The sequence below is a fragment of the Camelus dromedarius genome, chromosome 28 (assembly GCF_036321535.1).
Source record: "Camelus dromedarius isolate mCamDro1 chromosome 28, mCamDro1.pat, whole genome shotgun sequence".
Classification (NCBI taxonomy): Eukaryota; Metazoa; Chordata; class Mammalia; order Artiodactyla; family Camelidae; genus Camelus; species Camelus dromedarius.
This window is the reverse complement of record NC_087463.1, coordinates 15,244,872-15,252,745: the sequence shown is the minus strand read 5'-3', so window position 1 is coordinate 15,252,745 and position 7,874 is coordinate 15,244,872. Positions and strand designations below refer to the sequence as shown.

Below are 7,874 nucleotides of genomic sequence, written 5' to 3'. Positions count from 1 at the left end.
AGTTTATATTTGTCCCGCACTGAGGTGTTTTGTCAGAGGACTTGAGAAATCTCATACCTCACCGCTTGGTAACTTCTAAACTAGGAGCTGGAAAATATAAAGAAGGATGATTAACCGTTGAGAGTTTAGAAGGATACATCCAGAGACTTCCATAATGCCATAAATGTACATGCTCCACTCCAGCAAAACATTTCCCCATAAAATGTAATTACACGTTGGATGGTGTGCCATTTAGCAACATGGCGGACAAAGCCATGTCACGTGTACTTAGACCCTCTACTGAAGTTTACTCTGTAGCTTAGCCCAAGTTATTCCCCGTCCTTTTTCCTTTTCCACTAAGAATCACTACTTTCTGAAACATCTCCAATTTCTCTTCACTCCCAGGATGAGCACTTGGCTTTTTTTCCCCCCAAGACTATGAGTGTTTAATCTCTTTACACGAGTGGTGGCACGTCTAATTACAAGTGGGGACTACCAAGACTGACAGAGACGTAGATGCTGGGAGGCTCCTTTACCAGCCATGACACGCACACACCCACCCTCCGTGAGCAAGGTTCAAATTTGTGGCTCAGCAAAGTTAGGAAGAACTACATGACATTTACATTTGAGCCACCACTTAACAGTTGAAATTATGAATGCCACAGTGCCAAGAATATAGTACATTACTTGTTTTTGACTGTATAAGAAATGACTCCAAAACATAGTAGCTTAAAACAAAACCAAAGTCATTTAGTGTCTCTCTTGGCCTCTGTGGGTTAGGAATTTAGAATTTCCGCACAGAGGGGATAACTGCGCCCTGTTCCACAGCGTCTGGGCCTCAGCCGGAAGACTTGAAAGTCTGTGGGCCGAAATCATCTTTTGGCTTGTTTACTCCTGTGTCTGCGAGTTCACGCCCATGCTGCTGGCTGCTGGCTGGGGGCTAAGGGATGTTGGTCAGAACATCCACATGTGCTGTCTCCAGGTAGCCTGGGCTTCCTCAAAAGATGGTGATTGGGTTCTACGGGGGAAGCATTTTGAGAGAGAGAGCCAAGTGGATGCTGTAACTTTCTACTACCTAGGCTCAGAAGCCACAGGGCATTGCTTTGCCATGCTCCACCGATCGGGTGGCTATCACCCAGATACAAGGGGTTTGAGAACCTGTTTCCCCTCGGTGGAAGGAGTGTCCATCCTATTGCATAAAGAGCATGTGACACGGGATAAACGTGTAGGTGTGGCTATCTTTAGGAAATACCATCTGCCACAGAAGGAACTCCACAAATGCTTACAGACTCAATCTGTGAATGCTAAACACCTGCTCTCCCAGAAGTTACAATCCAGCTGATAAGTGGCATCCAGGGGTAGTCCAGATAGATCATGGGACTTTTTTTTGGACACATAACAAGCGTTTGTATCTCTTGGAGCCCCATGTGCACACACAGGTGAGATGTGTCCTCTGCTAACTCTGCCTGCTTGGCTCGTCCCCTGATGGCCCTTCAGTCTGCATTTGGAGAAGTGCTGTGTTTGGGCCAAGTAGACTTACTGTCAAGCTGCAGCTCACTAATGATTGATTGATTGATTCCTCACTAGTTGTGTGATCTTGGACAAGTTAGCTAATCGCTCCAAACTCGTGTTTGCTCATAAAATGGGGGGATTGACCCAGTCAAGAAAAATTACCCAAAAACTTTGATATAAGGTAAAAGGATGACTTCCTGTCCTTTCAAAATCAGGTGGGAGTCCAAGTAGGACCTTGTCAGCCTCCCGGAAGAAGAATTCATTTTGCTGAACAATCCCCCAATGTCTGCCCCTGTGTCTGTGTTCCCAGGGCAAGCCACAGTCGCCCCAGGCCTCCCTGGGAGACCACCAAGACTCGCAGGTAAAAGAGGAGATCTGAAGAGCAGTGTGCTGTCTGATGCTGGAAGGAGGCGCGAGTGGTGGACAGAGTGAGCCTGGGCCTGCCAGTGTACACCAAGGAAAGATCATGTGAGGACGCAGAGAGAAGGCAACTGTCTGCTAGCCAGGAAAAGAGCCCTCGCCAATAACTGAGCTGGCTGAATCCCTGACATTGGACTTCTAATCCAAGAAATGTGAGAAAATAAATTTTTGCTATTTAAAAAAAAAAATTCATATGGGAGCATTGACTAGCCCAAGGCCCACCCAAAGTTTGTTTAAACCCCTAAGAGATATACTTCTGTTTCTGCTTCTATTTACTCATGACTAAGGCCCAGATTCCCTGAATATATATGTTACCTCGCAGATTTCCAGGACTAGTGAAGATAACGCCAAAGGTTATAGTTTTACTGCCTTATAAGACATTAATCAGTTTTGTCTGTAACTCAGGAAACTTATTTTAGGACACCTTTCCCGTCTGATTACCTAGACCTCTGTGCATTGAATTCTCTTTTGAAATCAGCTCTCTCATCCGCCTGGCACCCTCATTAGTTACATACATAACTGACATGTGTTCAGTCTATATTTGTCCGGGCGTCAGGTTTTTAACTTTTTGAAAATGATTCCTTTAGAGCCCAAAGTTCTCTTCATCATGAAGAAAAGTAGTAATTTGTGTCATAGCCATTCACTGGAGAAAGAGAGCTGAAGATGTTCAGGGAGACTTCCTAGAAAATGCTTTTTATAGAAAGACTTTCAGGAAAGGTCTTGACAGAGGTGGATAGTTACAGAACAGGCGGGGGAGGGCCTCTGTGCAGAAGAAGGACCAAGTAAGTGGAGAGGTCAACTGAACAAACCCGAAAGCCACGGTCTGGAGAGGGTCATAAATAACATTTTGAAGCTAGCCACATGAAAGGCTATTGATAACCTCAGTACTTCACCGTTGTAAATTATGAAGATGGCAACCAGCAGTTGTGATGCACTTAAATTGTATTCCTTTCTGTTTTGCACTTTTGTTGTTTTGCTTTTTCATCATGGAGGAATTAGAAATAGATTGCTTTAGTTTACAGTGAAGTCTTGCTCTGTCTGCTCGAGCCTGCCTGGGTGGCCTTTCACAAGGTTAGTTTAGAAAGGAAATGAGCTAGTGCTCTTGGCCATAAAGTTTTAATTTTTTTCCCCTGGGCTCTGCAGAGCAATCCCGTAAAGAAAGCCTGTGTCAATGGCAGGGGGCTTGGATTACCAGCTCGACTTGTCACATACATAAAAAAGAAGTCATTTTCTGGCTTTGAAATTTCTTTCAAACTCAGGAATTTTTTATTCTGTAAAGAACAATTAAGTACAACACTTGGAACCAATCAAGCCAACCCACTGCAGAAAGCCACAGAAAAAGGAATCTATTTAGAAATAAAGTCTTTGATTTCCCCTCCCCTTTTCCCTCCTTATTTGTCTGCTGGAATCTCTACTCTCAGATACTGCTTTTTTCTTTCTTCCAACTGTAGTAAGCTATACATAATATAAAATTTCCTATTTTGACCATTTGGAAACACACAGCTCAGTAGCGGTAAGTACATTCACATTGTGTAACCATCACTACCCTCTTTCTCTCTGCAGAGCTCTTTTCATCTTGCCAAACTGAAACTCTGTACCCATTAAATTACAACTCCCCATTCCCCCCCCACTCCCAGCACCTGGCAACCATCATTCTACTTTCTATCTCTATGAATCTGACTACTTTAGGTACTTCATGTAAGTGGAATCGTACAATCTTTGTCCTTTGGTGACAGGCTGATTTCACCTGGTATAATGTCCTCAAGGTTCCTCCACGTTGTGGCATGTGTCAGAATTTCCTTCCCTTTTAAGGCTGTTCCATTGTATGCATATACCACATTGTGTTTATCCATTCATCCACCCATGGATGCTTGAGTTGCATCCAGCTTTTTAGCTATTGTGAATACTGCTGCTGTGAGTATGGGTGTACAGATATTGGCACACAGCTTTTTAAATGACCAGTTTAAAAAAAAAAAAAGATAGGCATCCAGGAGGCTGAAACAGGTTCAATACCCGCTCAGTCTCACAGGGACTTACGTGAAAACTTTTTTGTCTGGTCCGAATGCTAATCAGACTTCTGCTTGGTTTCACGAAGAGCGAAGTCATAAGCTGTGATACCATCTGAATGTAGCATTTCTGTTTACCCCAGATCAAATATTCATGGGGGTCAATTACTGGGTGTTTGGGGGGCAGCTATTGCTGTCCACTTAGCATATTTCCCAACTTCCCACACGCTTGTCGAGTATCAGACTGACTGGGCTGTGGCTGGCCACAGGAGGTGGGCAGGTGATAAAGGCAAACCAATCAGGTTCCTTTTCCTGGGGATTTGAATCATCTGCCAACAAGATCTCCAACAGAAGCTCCTTCTGAGCCTCTGCCACTGTGCTTCCCAGATCTGCCCTGGTTCCTGCTTTCATTTCTGTGAGCTGCCCAGGATCATTCAAGTAACCTCCTCCGTTTTGCCTTATAAGTTCATGAGTCAATTTCTATTGCTTTCTATCAAAAAACCTCCACTGATACACTGTTCAAAGACTGATGCTTGAATTTCTTCCAGAAATACAGCAATACCATAAAACTCATTTGACAGGAAAATGACCTCTTTTATTATGGTCCATTTCTCTCAGCAGGTCCTGAGAGCTATTTTTAAAACATGTCGTAATGGAAAGAAAATCTTTTTCCCTCTGTATCTTCAGGTCTCTGTTTTTGTGTTTATTTCTGACTCTGTCTGTGTTTGTCTGTCTGTCTGTCTCTCTCAGAGGAGGACGAGAAAGGAGGAGTAAAGAAGGAAGCAGAAGACGTGACTCCTATGGAGCAGAAACTTCAATTGTATAAAAATGTGGAAACTTCCAGAACCATGTCTGGGTTTGGCTCCTAGGAACGCCCGCCTTTGTAGGAGAAGAGTGTGTTTCTAATGCAGTGCTTGATTTGCTGTCTTCAGCTTCTGGCAAAGTAAAGATTCACTTGGGTTGGAAAGTTATTCCCTTCAGAGTGAGAATAATTATGTCTGCATTTTCAGTTATTTGCTTTTGTGTTTTCTTAAATGAGAGAGTTCCTCCAGAGTCAGAAATTCTCCAAGTGCTCGAAAGACTTCTCATCTCAGCTGCAGCTCTGTCTGCGAGCTCTTTCTTCTGAAGAATGGCTCCAGGATGCTCTTCTACAAAACATTTTAAAATGTGGTCTTGGTCTCTTTTTTTTCCTGAACCACATCAAAGAGCACATATTGTTTCCTCTCAGAGAACAGAACTCTTTAATGACAAGAAAGAACAAGAAATGAAGCGGCCAGCCATCCCTATTAGAAGAGGTACCAGTTACCCTTACTGTGAAAAACGATCCCATTTCTAGTCACGTTTTGAAATGTAAGGTGCTTCTGCTCTTAAGGAGCTGAGGCAGGCTGGGGAGAAAGAAATTTTAACCAATAATAAACATAATCCATGCTGTACACCAGAAATTGTAAACTGACTACGCTTTGATAAATATATATATATATATTTAAGTGGATAGACACTGAAACAAAACAAAAGAAAACAAACCACAAAGGCATTTCTTAGAATGTGAGCCAGGTACTTAATTGGTGTAACTTTTCCAAAGAATTCCAGAAGTAATTCTTAGCTTCTTGAGTTGATGAATCAAAAGTTGTAAATAGGAAATTATCTCTGGAAGCTTACTGCACACTATTTTGTTGAATAAATAAATAAATAAATACATAGTTTCGAGGGAAAAAAGTAACCATAATCCAAAGTGATGAAGGCTCCAGTAGAGATATGCACTGAGTATTTTGTTTTCTTAAATATTTGCAATTCCCTGCACCTTATGAAGATGTGTAAGTAGGGAAATTCATGGGTAGGGAATTTCAAGTGTACTGACATCATGTGTTTTCCTACCTGAGACAGGTACAACGGGGTTTGGTAAGTATGGAAAGGGACATATAGACAAGGAGCAGGGGTGTTACCTCTGCTCCAGAGTATCTTCCCAATTCATCCATTAGACCATCAATGCTGACAGGATCTCTGTGCTTATAAATATGAATTAGATAAAGTTTATCAGGACTCCAGTGCAATTTCTTCTTCTCGCCTTTTTTTCTGGTAATTCTAAATTCAGGCGCTTACTCTGTGGTGCATTCTTAACAATTCATTTCAGTTTAGCTAATAAAGTGTCTCTTTATTCGAGGCACTGTGCTGGGTGGGCACTGGGAACTGAAACTGAGCAAGACATTGTCTTGTAGCAGGAGAGACGGGCAATTAACCAGAATTCAACGTGCAGAATATGACGCTCTAAGTGTTCACTCTGCCCATGTCCTCCTTCTGAGCAAACAGCCAGTTTTTAATGCAGAGGTCATCCAAGGTACCAGCAAACACGTCTGATGTCCTGAGGAGGGAGTGACTAATTTAGAGCAGAGAGAGTTTGGGGTAGAGGTTAGTGTGGGATCAACCAAGGTGATATTGAATTTGGACTGAGGAGTGTGCAATTTCATAAAGACATACTACAAAGAATGAAAAATATTTGTAAGAATTTGGAGGTATGTGTGCACATGGAGAACTGGAGTCATGAAAAACGACTATTGAATATTATCTAAGGGTTGCGGGGAGCAGAGAGTTGGAGATAAGGAAAGCTGGACAAGTAGGGGTCAGAATGTGAAATGAATTTGGACTTACCCCCTATTGCAATGAGGATCATCAATGCTTTGCAGGCATGGGACAACCTGAGAGATAAAGTCCTCGTTCAGTCTGGGTGGTGGGCGGTGGGCGGCGGATACCCAAATCCGCGCATGCTCAAGTTCTGTAGTTGGCCTCCCCATATCCGCGGCTTGCTATTCGCGGTTCCAATCTGCAGATTCAACCAGCCGCGGATCGGTTACTTACCGTCCCAGGTTGGTTGAATCTGCTGATGCCGATCCCAAGACTGTATGCTTTTGAAAGAAAAGTCCAGTCTCAATAACAAGGAAGGAATGTAGTTTGTAGCTATGAGGTACGAGGAGGCAAGGTTAAAGGCTGGACGACCAGTTGAGCTATTGCAATAGTTTTGAGGTCCTGACTCGGAGGTTCAGAAGTGGGACGCGATCAAGAGAATCAACTGGACGTGGCAGAACTGTGCGCGGTGATCAGTGTTCACTTCTCGAGTGTGGAGCTGTGATGACCACAGAGACGACCGAGCTGGAGAGCACTGGAGAAGGAGTAAGCTTGAGGGGAAGGGCATTCTTCTGGTTTCGAGTCTGAAATGTTTGTGAAACCCCTAGAAGGCGAGGGTAGTCAGAAGTGGCATCGGTAGGTACGGAGCGGCGGGGAAGACCCCTTCTTTCTGAGGTGCTGCTCATTCTCACCTTGCACCTCCTCTGAACAGAGTTGCTTCTCTGCTCTGTCTGCTGACAGTAGGTTTCAAAAATAAAACAATAAATTTGAGAGGAAATGCTGACTTGATGGATTCAGGAAACTAGGAAGGAAACCGTGGAAAACAGACAAAAGCCGTAGACAGCCAAGCAGCGTGACTAGGTTTAGTAACTTATTGAACCAATTTTGGGCTGATGACCTTTGAGGTCTGGCTGCATTTCATTCTAGCTGATGACGCTGACTCTCAGGAGACGTTCAGGTTATGACTGGCATGCTCTGTTTAAGAAAACTGGGGCAGCAGGTGTCATATGTTGGAGAACTTTTTCGTTCAAAACAGCTATGTTCAAGGTTTGGCATTTAAAGGAATGGAGCAAAAAGTTTTTTTCTTAGGCTAGTTATTGTGGTAAACAACCTAAAATTTACCATTTTTACCATTTTAAGTGTATATAGTTCATTGGCATTGTTACGGAAACGCCAGGCCAGCCAAGAAACAAGCACCACTCAGAGGGTTGGAGTACTCAGGTGTATTACGCCGGTGGTCTCAGAGGGGCTTCTGCTCCGAAGCTAAGAGCACCTCCAAGACGTGCGCATGAGGTTTTATAGGGTAAAGTACAAGCTAGGGGTATTCGGCCAATAGGC

At 43.4% G+C, this 7,874-nt stretch overlaps 1 long non-coding RNA gene across 3 annotated transcripts in view; it reads left to right on the top strand.

The window, feature by feature from the left end:
• The first annotated feature begins 6,821 nt into the window (after positions 1 to 6,821).
• Positions 6,822 to 7,874, top strand: part of LOC105088985 (uncharacterized) — a 68,076-nt gene continuing 67,023 nt past the window's right edge. The window contains exon 1 of one of the 3 annotated variants that reach the window (XR_010378181.1): positions 6,822 to 7,082. This is a non-coding gene — a long non-coding RNA (uncharacterized LOC105088985). The remainder of the gene's footprint in view (positions 7,083 to 7,874) is intronic. The other 2 variants (XR_837134.3, XR_010378180.1) reach the window with 2 other exon arrangements.